The sequence below is a fragment of the Thunnus thynnus genome, chromosome 3 (assembly GCF_963924715.1).
Source record: "Thunnus thynnus chromosome 3, fThuThy2.1, whole genome shotgun sequence".
In the NCBI taxonomy this organism is placed as follows: domain Eukaryota; kingdom Metazoa; phylum Chordata; class Actinopteri; order Scombriformes; family Scombridae; genus Thunnus; species Thunnus thynnus.
The window spans coordinates 23,901,143-23,914,011 of record NC_089519.1 but is presented as its reverse complement, the minus strand read 5'-3'; the positions used below and the strand labels follow the sequence as shown (position 1 = coordinate 23,914,011).

General features: G+C 39.5%; 1 protein-coding gene across 2 annotated transcripts in view; it reads left to right on the top strand.

Annotated features, from left to right (window-relative positions):
- coro2aa (coronin 2Aa) overlaps positions 1-12,869 on the top strand; it is a 52,603-nt gene that overhangs the window by 18,154 nt on the left and 21,580 nt on the right. The window contains exon 1 of one of the 2 annotated variants that reach the window (XM_067584879.1): positions 6,410-6,780. The exons of the other annotated variant lie outside the window; for it this stretch is intronic. The gene's annotated coding sequence lies outside the window, so the exon portion shown is untranslated. Of the gene's footprint in view, positions 1-6,409; positions 6,781-12,869 lie in introns of those variants that run through there. 2 annotated transcript variants of the gene reach the window in all.

Genomic DNA, 12,869 nt, shown 5'->3' with positions numbered 1-12,869 from the left:
CAAGTGTCTCCTTGTCTGTTGATTGCCATCACCGTTCTGTCTTTGATCTACTTGAATGGATCACAACTACATCTGTTGTTTCTAAATTACCTCTGGACTGGCTGACTGCTTCCTGAAATTTAAAGATGCATGTTTGCAAGACGGAACATGGAAGTGAATAAATCTAGGTCAAGAGTCATATTTATGTACAAATTTACGAAACAGACTATAAAAAAACGTGCATTTGCATGTGTTTCTCAGGTTCATGTTAGTGCAGGCAAAGATATAACGCAGTGATTGTGTCAGTGTACTCAGTCACACCTTTACCTGTTGAGACACATGACTAGATTCTGATCTGAAGCTTGATTATTGCTCATACTGATCATTTCATTGTTGTTGCAGCTGTGTAATCAGTGTGAGAAAGGGGCAGGCGACAGGGATAAAATATATTGTGGTGTGTGTAATTTTATTATATGATATTGATATCGATGGTGCAAAAGCTTTTGCAAATCCAACATTTCCAATACTTTTTTCTGTCACCTTGTGTAGCCACCTAAAAAATGTATTGGCCCTCACTACCATCTCCCTCCCTCTAAACTGATAGAATTTATCAATGAGTAACAATATTGGGGAACTAGTAACAGAACAAGCTACGTTGAATTTGTGTTGAAATAACTTTATCAAGAACATGAATAGAGCTGCAAAGATTAGACGATTAATTGAGAAAATTAATCGTTAGCTATTTTGATAATCGGTGAATCGCTTAGAGTCATTTCAGGACAAATGAAAGATTGTCTGGTTCCAGGTTTTTGAATATTAATATTTTCTGGTTTCTTTAGTCCTTTGGGGTTGTGGACTGTTGATCGGGACTAAAAGAGTTACATCTTGGGCTTTGGCAAATGGTGATCGACGTTTTTCGCAATTTTCTTACATTTTAAAGACAAAACGATTAATCGAGACAATAGTCGACAGATGACTTGATAATGGAAAAAAATCATTAATTGCAGCCCTAAAAGTGAACTGCGTCTTTCAGGCATGTTTCACAATAGTTTCTGCTTTGCAAATAAAACTTTGCCCAAACTACCAGAATTTGTAGACACTGATGTACTGGCAATGATTTTGAGAACAAGATGTCTTCATATTTTAAATTTGACTGACATCAAACTTAGCATTAAGATTGATCTTAAAAAACAAAACAAATGAAAAATAAGGTATTTGTCTTTCCATGAACATGAAAATGATTTAGAAGCTTTTCCTACTGTATGTAAAATTCCACTTCCCACAACTGTTGACGTTGGACATTGACATCTCAATTATGATAGTAGAATTTTGTTTGAAACGAGACTAGGTCAAAACCTAGTATATGGCTGAAATTGTGGCCAATTTGTTACAGGGATAGTCAGTGATAGTGTCTATAATGTGAATTACTGGATATTAACTCTTCATCTGCAATTTTCTTTAGTGAGCCCAGTAATAATTCTTGTTAAAGTGAACTGGAGTAGCATCACATGACATGGTTAAGCTACGTTTGAGTCAAAAAAAAGGGTATAAATGCAGTTGAAAGAACAATACTTCCCACTCATATCTAGGGATGTTTTTGAAAGAGAACTTATTTTAATTTTAATACAACTATTCTAATTATCCTAATAACTCCCCCCGCTCATCTGTTTCTATGTCTATAAACATATCCATGCTGTGACGGCCTTCAGAGCACACAAACACCGTAATCATGTCAGTGCCAGAGCCTCCGTGTGAGACACTTCAGTTGGTAAATGTGTGTTTTTAAAGCTTATTTCAGGACTGAGCTCAGGGCTCCGCTGTAAACTCCTCCTGAGGACGTAATAGAAACTGTTCATGCTGATTCATTTTGAAAGACTAAACAGTCAACGGGGAAACTCCAACACTGGGCCGACCAACCAATCGTGTAACTTCATCACTCAGTGAGTGAGTGACGGATATAGAGCTGGTCCATGGCTGTCCAACCAAAAAATCTGCACTTATAAATAATGAATACATCATATTTATCCATAATAGTAATACTTTTCCCATTGTAAAAATTGTCATGTAAATATTAAGCCAGATTTTATGTTGCTATAATGGAATGTGTCCATCTACAATGTCATCCCAAAACTGAGTGTTTAACCATATGACTTGCAGACTGTATATGAAGATTTTGAGATGTTTTCACAGATTGCTGCATCATGTTTTTGAGGTCAACATATCCATGTGGATATCCTTGCAGAATCAGTTGGGATCAGCTTTCCAGTGAGTTGGAGCAGGCGCAGCTCCTCATTTGCACAAAACCAGAGCATAAAACAACATGCAAATTTATGACAGGAACTTGACGCTGCTTTTCTCATGTAAGTGCTGCTCAGGACTCAGGACATGTAAAAAAAAAAATAAAAAAAAAAGAATAATGTTTGGATTTTTTCCCCCATAAAGCTGTTGCTCTAACCAGTCTAATTTATTTGCTCTCGGGAGAACTCGTGTAAATTAATCTGTCTTTAATGGAGGTTTCTGTGTACACTGGATTTCAGTAGCCCCAGATGACTTATTCAGTTATTGACTGCACCTGTTTGGTTATGTGTACGCTTGAATAGAACTGCACTATTTGCTCAGTTGGTGAGCACTTGACCATTTAAAGCCCACAGTGAAAACACTCAGCTCAAGTATAGAAAAACCAAAAACTTACTACAGGCACCAAACTGGAACACAGGATAGCATTAGGCGCTTAAACCAGGTGTTTTACAGTCAAAACACAGTCAGACGGTTAATCAGGAATGACAAAGTGAGGAAGGGAAGGTCACTGTGCCTCTGTAGTGTCAAAGGCTCTGGCCTCTTTTCTCACAGCAGCTAGCTATTAGTCTGCAACTGTGTGATGTGTGATTAGAGAGCAATCCTCTGGTTTGAGCTCTTTAGAAAGAGACACAAGCTTTTAGGACTCATGCCCTGTCCTTATTGATAATTAGCTGCAAGTAAGACACACACTCAAAAGACGCCAAGGTTTAATCAAGAGCTAAGAGCTGAATGAAAGGAAGTGCAGTGTTTAACAAGTGGAGCCTCGACGTCCAACAAGTGTCATAAATCGAAGCCTGACTGTCTGCTTTGATAAGCAGAATAGACACATAGAGACACTGGCGGATCACCGTACAGTCTTTAAATGATATCTTTGACACAATGATACACACCTTTGGCAAAATGATACTGGCTCATACATTAAATTGAAAATCTTTGTGTGTTTTGTCAGATTACCTCAAATTTTTAAGCATTTCACAGTAATTTCTGAGTCTGTTCTTATCAAACTGGTTAGGTTCAGTAAAGGTAGAATACTAAATGTCCATTTTGTGTCAACGTGAGGTCTGTATTGAATGTTTTCACAGCAGATTGTTATGTTGGACTCCTGGCTTTGATGAGCCAACCAGCTTGCCATATCTTTACCAATTCATGTGTCCTGTTCCTTATCTCACAGACAGTGTGCGACCGTTGGACTTTGTTGTGTATTTGGGGCTGATGTATTGGTGGCCAGCTTTATCACTAGTGTATACGTGTGTGTGGGTGGGTGTGTTCCTCTGTGAGTATGTGTGTCTCCCATACTTGTATCCAGTATATTTTGTTTTACTCAAGCACCAAGTACAATTGTAAACTTAAGCGTACTTTACTTTTTACATTTTTATGCTACTTTATACTTATGCTATGTTACATTAGAGGGTGATATTGTACTTTTTACTCCACTACAGTACATTTATCCAACAGGTACCGTTACTAGTCACTTTGCAGATTAAGGTTTTACAAAGAAAACATTTGATCATCTTATAAAATATGATGCACTGCTCAAAACAGAAGTATCCAACAGTGTGTAATGTAGTTAAAATTAGCTCCACTTCAATCAGCTACAACATTAAGCTGCTGCTTACACATGAATGCGTCAGTATCAATAATCCAATAATGTATACAACACTCTATAAGAGGCCATTCTCCTTAATAATAAGGATTTTTCTGATTGTATTTCCTTATTTAAAGACCCTGAGACATATTTTTATGATCAACTTCAAATCAAACCTCAAACACACTGTCCTGATAAAGCAGATGTGAGTCTTCAGCTCTGCCTAGAACTTTTTTCTTTTTAATGTTCAGTTTCAAGGAGAAATATGATATGAAATTAAGTTTTAAGGTTTGAGCTTTAGGTAAAATTTAGAAGGCAGGACTTTTATTTCTAGTGCAGTGTTTTAAAATCGTGCTATTGCTTTTTTAAATTAGATTATCTGAATAGTTCTCTCCTTTACAAACTGGCGTGCAGGCATGTATGTTTGTGCAATAACAGCAATTGATCAGCCCCCCTGCTCCATTCCTGTTTGACTGTGTGAAGGCCAGCTGTCAGTGGTCAGTTTTTTTCCCCCCCTGACCGACCGTCCTCGTATCGACCTGTCAGCTCAGCCTCTCCTAGCCTCTGGTGCTAATGTGCCATTATGTAATGTTTCACTTTGACTTAGAGTGATTGCCACCACTCTCCAGCTGAAAGTAAGTGAACGGGTTTTGTAGCAACAAGGCGTTCTGCCAAACAGTTGAGACAATCTCTATCAATTTTGTGTGCAGGTTGTACTTTTTTTGCTTTTACTTGAAGGTTCCTAGTTTGAGGAGTTCACAAACTACAAAAGGTCTGAGAGGGAGTTCCAGGCTTTGTGACATTAAAGGTCCAGTGTGTAGGATTTAATGGCATCTAGCAGTGAGGTTGCAGACTGCAATTGACTGAATACCTCTCGCTCTCACCCCTCCCCTTTCAAGCATGTAGGAGAACCTACGGTGGGCGCAAAACTCGCCAAAAATGTGAAGGGCCCTCTCTAGAACCAGTGTTTGGTTTGTCCGTTCTGGGCTACTGTAGAAGCATTGCAGGCTCCGTGGAACGGGACTTGCTCCTTATGTAAGCTCTAAAGGGCTCATTCTAAGGTAACAAAAATATGATTCTTATTTTCAGGTGATTATACACTAATGAAAACATAGTTATGAATATTACATTCCATTTCTGCCATTAGAGCCCCCTAAATCCTACACACTGGTCATTTAAGTGGAAATATTAGTCTGGTGTCTGTGTAGTAGGGAACATCTGGCCTGTACATCAGTGCAACTTATGGATGAAATAATGGAATAAGTCAAAAGATCCTTTACAGACATGTTGTAAGATATAAAAAATACTCTGCTTGGAATAATTATCTAAGTTATGTAAGTTGCATACTGGACCGCGATTAGCCTCCAAACTAGTCATGGTCATAATTAGTCATGGTCATAGGCCCACACCTTAAACTCAAATCCAAGGTGCACACACATCGTTCTGCACAGTGAAGCTCAAACATCCAAGTGAAGAAACACAAACACCTTTTTTAGTGGAGGGGACTTTAAATCTATAAAAACAGCAAATAGTCAGGCAAGGAAAGCTGCCTTTTCAGTTCAGTGTGTGCCATCTTTAGTTGCTTTCAAATCTACATTCATACATACATACATAAATCTCTTGTGCCATTTTTTTAAAGTATTTTTGGGGCATTTTTGCATTTTTATTAGAGAGAAGACAGTATAGAGGTGGCAGGAAATGAGAGGGGAGAGAGATGAGGATGACATGCAAACTCCAACACTGAATGTTACGATTATGTGGTTGGCACGTTAAACCACTAGGTCGCCTGCTTTCCTGGTTTCCTTCACTTTCCCTTCTTTTAATTTGGTCCGACTTGTTACTGCTCTGCACTGCACTGAGACAGTATTTGTGTTTTTATTTCCATGAATTCTATTTTTTTCTATTTTATTTTCCTCTATTATGTTCCTCTACACTGTTTTGATGCATTTCTTCACCTAGTAGCGGGCACTTTAAATTGCCTCTATGTTTGAAAGATGCCATACAGATAAACTTGCCTCATCTTGAAAATACTCATAATCACTGTTGTACACTCACAAAAGAGCAACTTTCTAGGAATAAGCATATGTAGCTAAAGAGAATCAGAATGTGTGTTTATAAGCCACACGCTACTGTAAATCATATCTTATAAAGTCATATCTGTAAGTCATATCAAGTAAGTCATTTCTTATTGAGTAACAAGGGAGAAGAATTTTTCCCCTCTTCCTGTCCTGTCCTCATCTCATAGATTGAGTTAGAAATCCTGATTGAGCAAACACTGTGGAGGAGTGACGAGAGGGAGCGGCGCTCAGAAAGAGGGAGTGTGATTACCTGCTGCTCGCTCCCTCCCTCTCTCGCTCTCTCTCTCCCTCCCCCTCCCTCTCTCGCTCTCTCTCTCTCTCTCTCTCTCTCTCTCTCTCTCTCTCTACCTCTCTCTCTCCCTCTCTCTCTCTCTCTCTCTCTCTCTCTCTCTCTCTCTCTCCCTCTCTCTCCTTGTAGTCACCTCCCCTCTCAGGGAGTGTACACGCTCCTGCACTCTCCCCTTGCTTGTTCACACACGCACTCGCCTTCATGCTGCACACACACCCACCGTTTCCTCTGACTGACTGACTGACTGACTGACTGTCTATGTGGACTGTGCACATCAAAGAAGAGGAGCTCGGTTAGGTCTCTGCTTGGACGGGACTGTAAGATTTTGGACTGGCTGTCTGCTTGTGTGTGTGTGCTGGTATGCATGTTTCTGTGTGTGTGCCAAGAAGCAGTGTTGATCCATGTGCTTGAGATAAAGCAAGACAATTGATTTTTTTTTTTTTTTTTGTTTGGTGGGGATTTTTTCTTTGGCTTGCCACAGAGAAGTTAACTTTTTCTCACCCAAGGACCCGCAGCTGATTCTTGTGTCCAGTGTCGACTCACTTGTCAGGGTGAGTGCTGCTGAACTCTCAGATTGCCTTTCACACATTTCCTCTTGCTCAACTGCACACACACTCTGTATCTTTCTCTTTCTCTTCCATGTTGTGTCTCTGTCTGTGTCTTGATTTAATATCATGTGCTGGTGTCTCTGATCTGTCTCTACAATTTGACATTCTGTTATTGATCTTTTACTCTTAATCTCTGGAGACCTCCTGTCCACCTGTGTGTGTGTGTGTGTGTGTGTGTGTGTGTGTATGTGTGTGTGTGCTCACTTTTTCTCTTGGGGATTCATGCTTAGGAGTGTGTGTGCGTGTGCGTGAGACAGGCTTGAACAAGATGAAACAGAAATGTATCTTCAAACCAGCTCATTGCCTGAAACTATGCATGTTTGGAAAAAGTCCTTTTTTAAAAAGCGATGCCTGCACTGCACGAGATTTATGTGACCGTTGACTTCACATACATTCATTTTGATAACTGTCTTTTGCTCAAACTTGGAGCAGTACCCACTCATTCCCTGCCATAAGCGTGGAAGTATTTTCTATTTTTTTCGCTGATGACAGAAAAATGTTAATATGAAACCAAGGCTGTTCCACACCAGTGAAAATGACATCATCCACCATCCCAAGAAAGTCATCTTTACCCGCAGGTGGCTATTTATGGTGGCGTCCACCCTTCAAAACACTACTATCCACTGAAACACGTGCCTTGTGGTTTGAATTGCAGTCTTTTTGAGGTCTTTTCATTAAGCTTGGTATCCTGTGTCTCATGTCAAGATTTATGAACCTAAAATATGAGCGTGCAGTGCTTTTTGTCCCAACTGTGGAAGTGTAGGATCGGGCTGAGTATCAAACCTCGGTACTTATTGAGTCCTGAATGAAATGTGTGCGACTTTAGCAGAGTATCAAATCAAATCAGACATCGAGTGTGATTGATGATTCTCAGGTTTCTTAACGTATTCTTTGATCAGATATTTCTTGATCTAAATCAGGAAACCTTTCTACCTCTTTAGACTAAATTTAATTCAGGCAAAGTTCTTTAAAACTGATGCATGTGTAGTTTGGTGCATTTTATTAAATAAAAAAAGATTAAAATGTTTGAATTCCCCACACTAAGTAAAAAATATTGTTTTGGTATTTACAAGGACATTTTTTTATCGTTTTGGCATCACTGTATCAACTGTATCATTTGGCAACTTTTTCGTGTTCCAGTTAATAGTAATGCTCTCTGTGTGTAAGTGCATCCAGGACTTGTATCTTATTGTTTTGCATATTATATACAGTATGGATGTTCCTAAGTAGCTAATGGATGCAGCACAGGAATTGTGTATTATCCTCAGTGAGAAATAATGGAAAACGTCATGGGAATAATGGAAACGTCATGAGTTATTGGGATACCTGCTCACTAAAAAGCCTCAGTAGAGGCTGAGTTTTGTTTTGATTTCTGATTCTGATCTTTACTCCTACAGCAACAGATAATTCCAGTTTATCACAACTTATCTCTTATTTGCACCGTTTTGGCAGTAATAACAGCAGACTCAACTCAGAGTGTGGCAATTTTGTTAAAAAGCAATCACTTTGCAAGAAACACTAGCAGTAGGACTCATACGGGTTTTAAACAATCTCTGCACAATCCCTGTATGATGCACTCTGACAGTTGCATACATCCTTCCAATGTATTCACTGTAGTCGTGTGTGCAGATTTACAACATCTTTTTCACAGTATTGTATATTTAAATGATTCTTGTCTTGTTTTGTTCCTTGAAATAAGCTGAAAGAAATAAAAGTTTGTAGTAGTATCAAAATAATCATACAGACCAACAAATGCTGTCACACAGTTCAAAAATATCACAGAGAAGGGACAGAAAAAGTCAGTGTCAACCTAAAAACTCATTGGTACTCCAAAACAACCCAAGTACAGCACAGTACAGTACAGTTGCCATGGAAGAAATTTTTCCATCCAGGAGTTGATCGGTTTCAGTCGTATTATCTGCACCCTGCCCACCAGACTCCTGTATATGTTAATCATTAATTCACTTTTGCCTGTTTATGGATTCATACACCTGTAAAACAGCCTGCATAGAATAAAGGACTATTGTGAGCTAATCTGAAGATCTGAATGTACAAACGTGGAAGTCAGTGTCCTATTAACCTTAACTAACAGATTTATTACACTGAAGAGAGAAGCTTCAGAAGAAGTATGTGGATATGTTGGACTTCAGCTTATGCCATAATGATGGCATAGTTTTGATAAAACAGAAACCAAGATCTGTTTTTACGTTTGCGTGGGTTTGTGCATGACAGCGTGGATATCCGCACATGCACAACTCCTTTTAGATGTGTTATCTATATCATCTTGTCATAACTGGATACATTTTGCTTGCAGTACCATAGAAAGTAACACAAGTAATACATGCACAAAGCTAAAATCTCCAGGTAAAGAGAGCAGAGCAGACACACAGCCGCATCCTGTCTTATCCTTTCATACTCATTCACATGTGTGCTGTAAAGCAATGAACCAGCTCTTGGATTATCTGTCTTGGTTATCCTATTACAAGACAGAGGTTGTGAGCTGTCATCTGTGTATGATATCAGACAGCCTAAACCAAGGGAAGGGTGTCCCACTCACTCACACACATGCATACACATACACACAATGCATGTGTGTACACTGTTAACATACTGCCTCAACATATGTTAACACCTGTAAATTCCTTGTCTTGAATTTCACTTTGAGCGTTTACAAAACATTACAGCTATCCTGTCTACAGATTGTGTAGGCGGGACTGGTGCATGATGGGTTTTATAGGTAGTCAGGTTTTTGGATTAGGTTCGGGGTTGCAAAGTCACTATTGTTAAGTCCTTGCAGACACTTTGGATGGAGGTATTGATAGAAGATTGGTGGGTACTTTGGGATTTTGAGCATGAAGTTTCTCACTGCTCATACCTTCAGGGCCGACACTGCTTAAGTAACCGATATCTTGACATCACAAGTAAACTTTGAACTCCACCCCTCCTCCAGCACCGAGCCTTGGCAAGCCAATGTGAGGAGTGGCTGCTAGTGGACGTGTTTGAGTTATGAGGTGCTTAAAAGACAGCCTGTAGGTGAGGAATAGGTGAACACGTATACTGTGCACATCCATGTACAAGCATAAAACCCACACAAGAACTCTGGTCGAGCAAACCAGATGTACAGTATATCTTTTTTTAAAGTTATATCTGTGTTTTCAGTTTAGTTTTATGACTGTTTTTACAGCCCCCTTATTGCAGTTGCCGCTGTGACTCACTGGTTACGGACTAAAATAAATTTCCCTCTGACATAAATGACTGCATCTCCTTTTTTTATTTTGCCAGACGTACTGTAAAGCAGGGTCGAAAAAAAATCCTTGGGAATAAAACCGTTTTTTCCGCTGTCAGTGAACATGCCTGACTGTCTTTTGATCAGCAAGAAGCCAGAGTAAAAATAGCCAGAATAGTGTTTTCGTCATCAGTTCTTCATGGAGCCTAGACAGGCCGCCCACCATGCAGCCTGCTGTGTACCTGCTGCAACACACAGCTGAGAGGAAGCTGCCACTGGCCTGATTACAACCTGCTTTAGATGTGACAAGACGTCTTAGCTTTCTGTCCTGGAAGCTTCTCTCTTTGCTGTTGTAAGCCTCAGCAATACATGAATGCTGATGATATCAAAACAGATGTACTTCAGTCGGTAATTGAATGTAGCTCGCTGAGCATTGCATTCAGTCCTTACACAGATGAGCACAACCACTGGTTGATGGATTCATAAAATAGGTCAAATGTAGAAATCTGGAGTAGGTAAAGTTCATATCTCTCATTGAGGTCAACAGTGAATTCCTCTCATGCTTTTATGGGTGTCAGCTTTATTTTCTGTTTGGCATATTCAAGTTCCTGTTAGGACCTTTAAATATTGGTGTCATTATTGTAAAGCAGAGCAAATGGAATTTCTTTTTACAAGCACAAAAGGGTGATAATGATCAAGAATACGTTTTGGGTGGCTCTGCATTGCAACACAGATATGTTATCAGAGGAGTTTAAAGAATGGGAATAACTTACATAACTTATTGACAGTGAGCCACCATGAAGGAATGCAAGGCAGTAAGTTCAAGGTATATGTGAAGAGGCGGGAGGGAGGTGGTGGACCGAAAAATGATTAGTTGATTAGATTCATACTGCAAGTTGATTGACAAAAAAATTAAAAGACAATTGTTTTGATGATCAATTAATTGTTTGAGTACGTTTTCAAGCAAAGATTGCAAAAATGTGATGATAAACTAAATATCTTTGGCTTTTGGACTGTCGGTCGGACAAAGCAAGATATTTTCAGACTTTAGGATTTTAGGTGTTCTTGAAGGGCGGAGTGATATCTCAAAGTAATTCGATTAATTTGAATTTTTGTTTTTGCATTAAGTGTAAAAAGTCTAAAATTGAAAATTTACAATGTGCATTAAAAGGTTATTTTTAGTCAAAAAGTAACGTAGATGGTAGCTGGCTGTGACGGGTCTGTCTCGACATCAGGTGGCTAGTTGTCTGTGGCTGTCTTGTAGTGAATTTAACGGTCACATCTACGAGAAGGAGACTAAAAATGACTCTCCGCACTTATCTGTGCTCTTGGTTTGTGTTAGTTGACGGGCTATCATCTCTGGCTATGAGAGTTGAAATGATGAGAGGAATGTCGCTACCTGCCAGGTAGCTAACGCTAGCTAGCAGCGGTCTGCAGATATCAATCTGATGTCTCGTAAAGAAACACAAACAACAACAGATCAATTAGTGAGCGGACTTTCCTGCTCTATCCATGCTGAAAGTGCTTATTAAACTGGATGTGCTCTACGCAGTTGAAGCATCTGGTACTGAAAATCAGTTGTGTGGGATAACCTGTATTTTATAAGTAAGTATATACTTACTTATTATAAGTAATAATGACAGCCTTGCAGGTGGTGCAGCTCTTTTATTATTCTTGCTCAACTGTCTTTTTAAAAAAATTATGTTTCAAGCATGTGCATTTTGCAGGTAAACAAAAATCAATTAAAATCGTTGCAGTCTGTGAAGTTGTGGTTGTCATTTTCTATTATTTTTTAACATTTTATAGACAAAAACATGAACTAATTGAGAAAACAATCCATATATGAATAGATGATTAAAATGATTGTTAGTTGCAGGTCTTTTCCTGGATGATCCTGTGGGAAAACCTTTAAGGTTTTGAGGTCCCTACCTTCAGGGCACGAGAGAAGAGAGCAAACAACATTTTCAGATTTAATACATTGCTTTTGTCACTGTTTGATTTATTTAGGCAATGCAAGATGCTTTTGTTGACCTAGCAACAGGTTCAGCTGCAGAGATGTTGCACAAATGTGACTGATGGTGTGTTTGGTGGTCAGAGACTTACACACCTCAGTAGGTTAATGAGACGCCTTGTCAGGTAGGGAAACATTCCAGTTTGACGGCACCAGGCTCTCTGATGGCCCGGGGGTAGAAGGTGAGAGGTGGGAGAGTAAACCGAGACATGGAGAGTCACGATCTCTGCCCATCTATTTCTGTTGCTCTGAGATTGTCCTCCTCTTTTTTTTTTTTCTTTTTTTTTTGACCAGACTGCTGCACCTCCCTCCAGCCCGCACTGCTGCAGCCACACCTGCATCATGTTAACCAAACGCTGTTATTTTTACTGCACTCACTGTGATGTCACTGTGTTTGCATTTTGGTTGTATATATTTAGCCATCATCTGAAAGGCCAGCGGCCAGTCCACATAAATCAAGAAAATGATGTCATTGTTGTTAGGTGACGTGATGAGTATGTTGTGATGATACCGTCTATGGTTGTGATGGGTTTCTGCCTCCTGTTTTTGTTTTTCCCTTTATTCATTACCCCTGTAGTTCTTCTCTCTCTCTCTCTCTCTCTCTCTGTGAGTAGTTGTTTCGGACCATTTTTACGTTAACATTTTGTCCATCAACCTCCTCCACCCCTAATTCATAAGTAATGACCATGCAGCAGGCAGGCAGAGAGCCAGTGAGAGTAGCGGAGCAGACATGCTGGCTAGCCAGGCTTGGTCCCAGTGGACCAGAGCCACTTATCTCTCATAGTAATGACATAT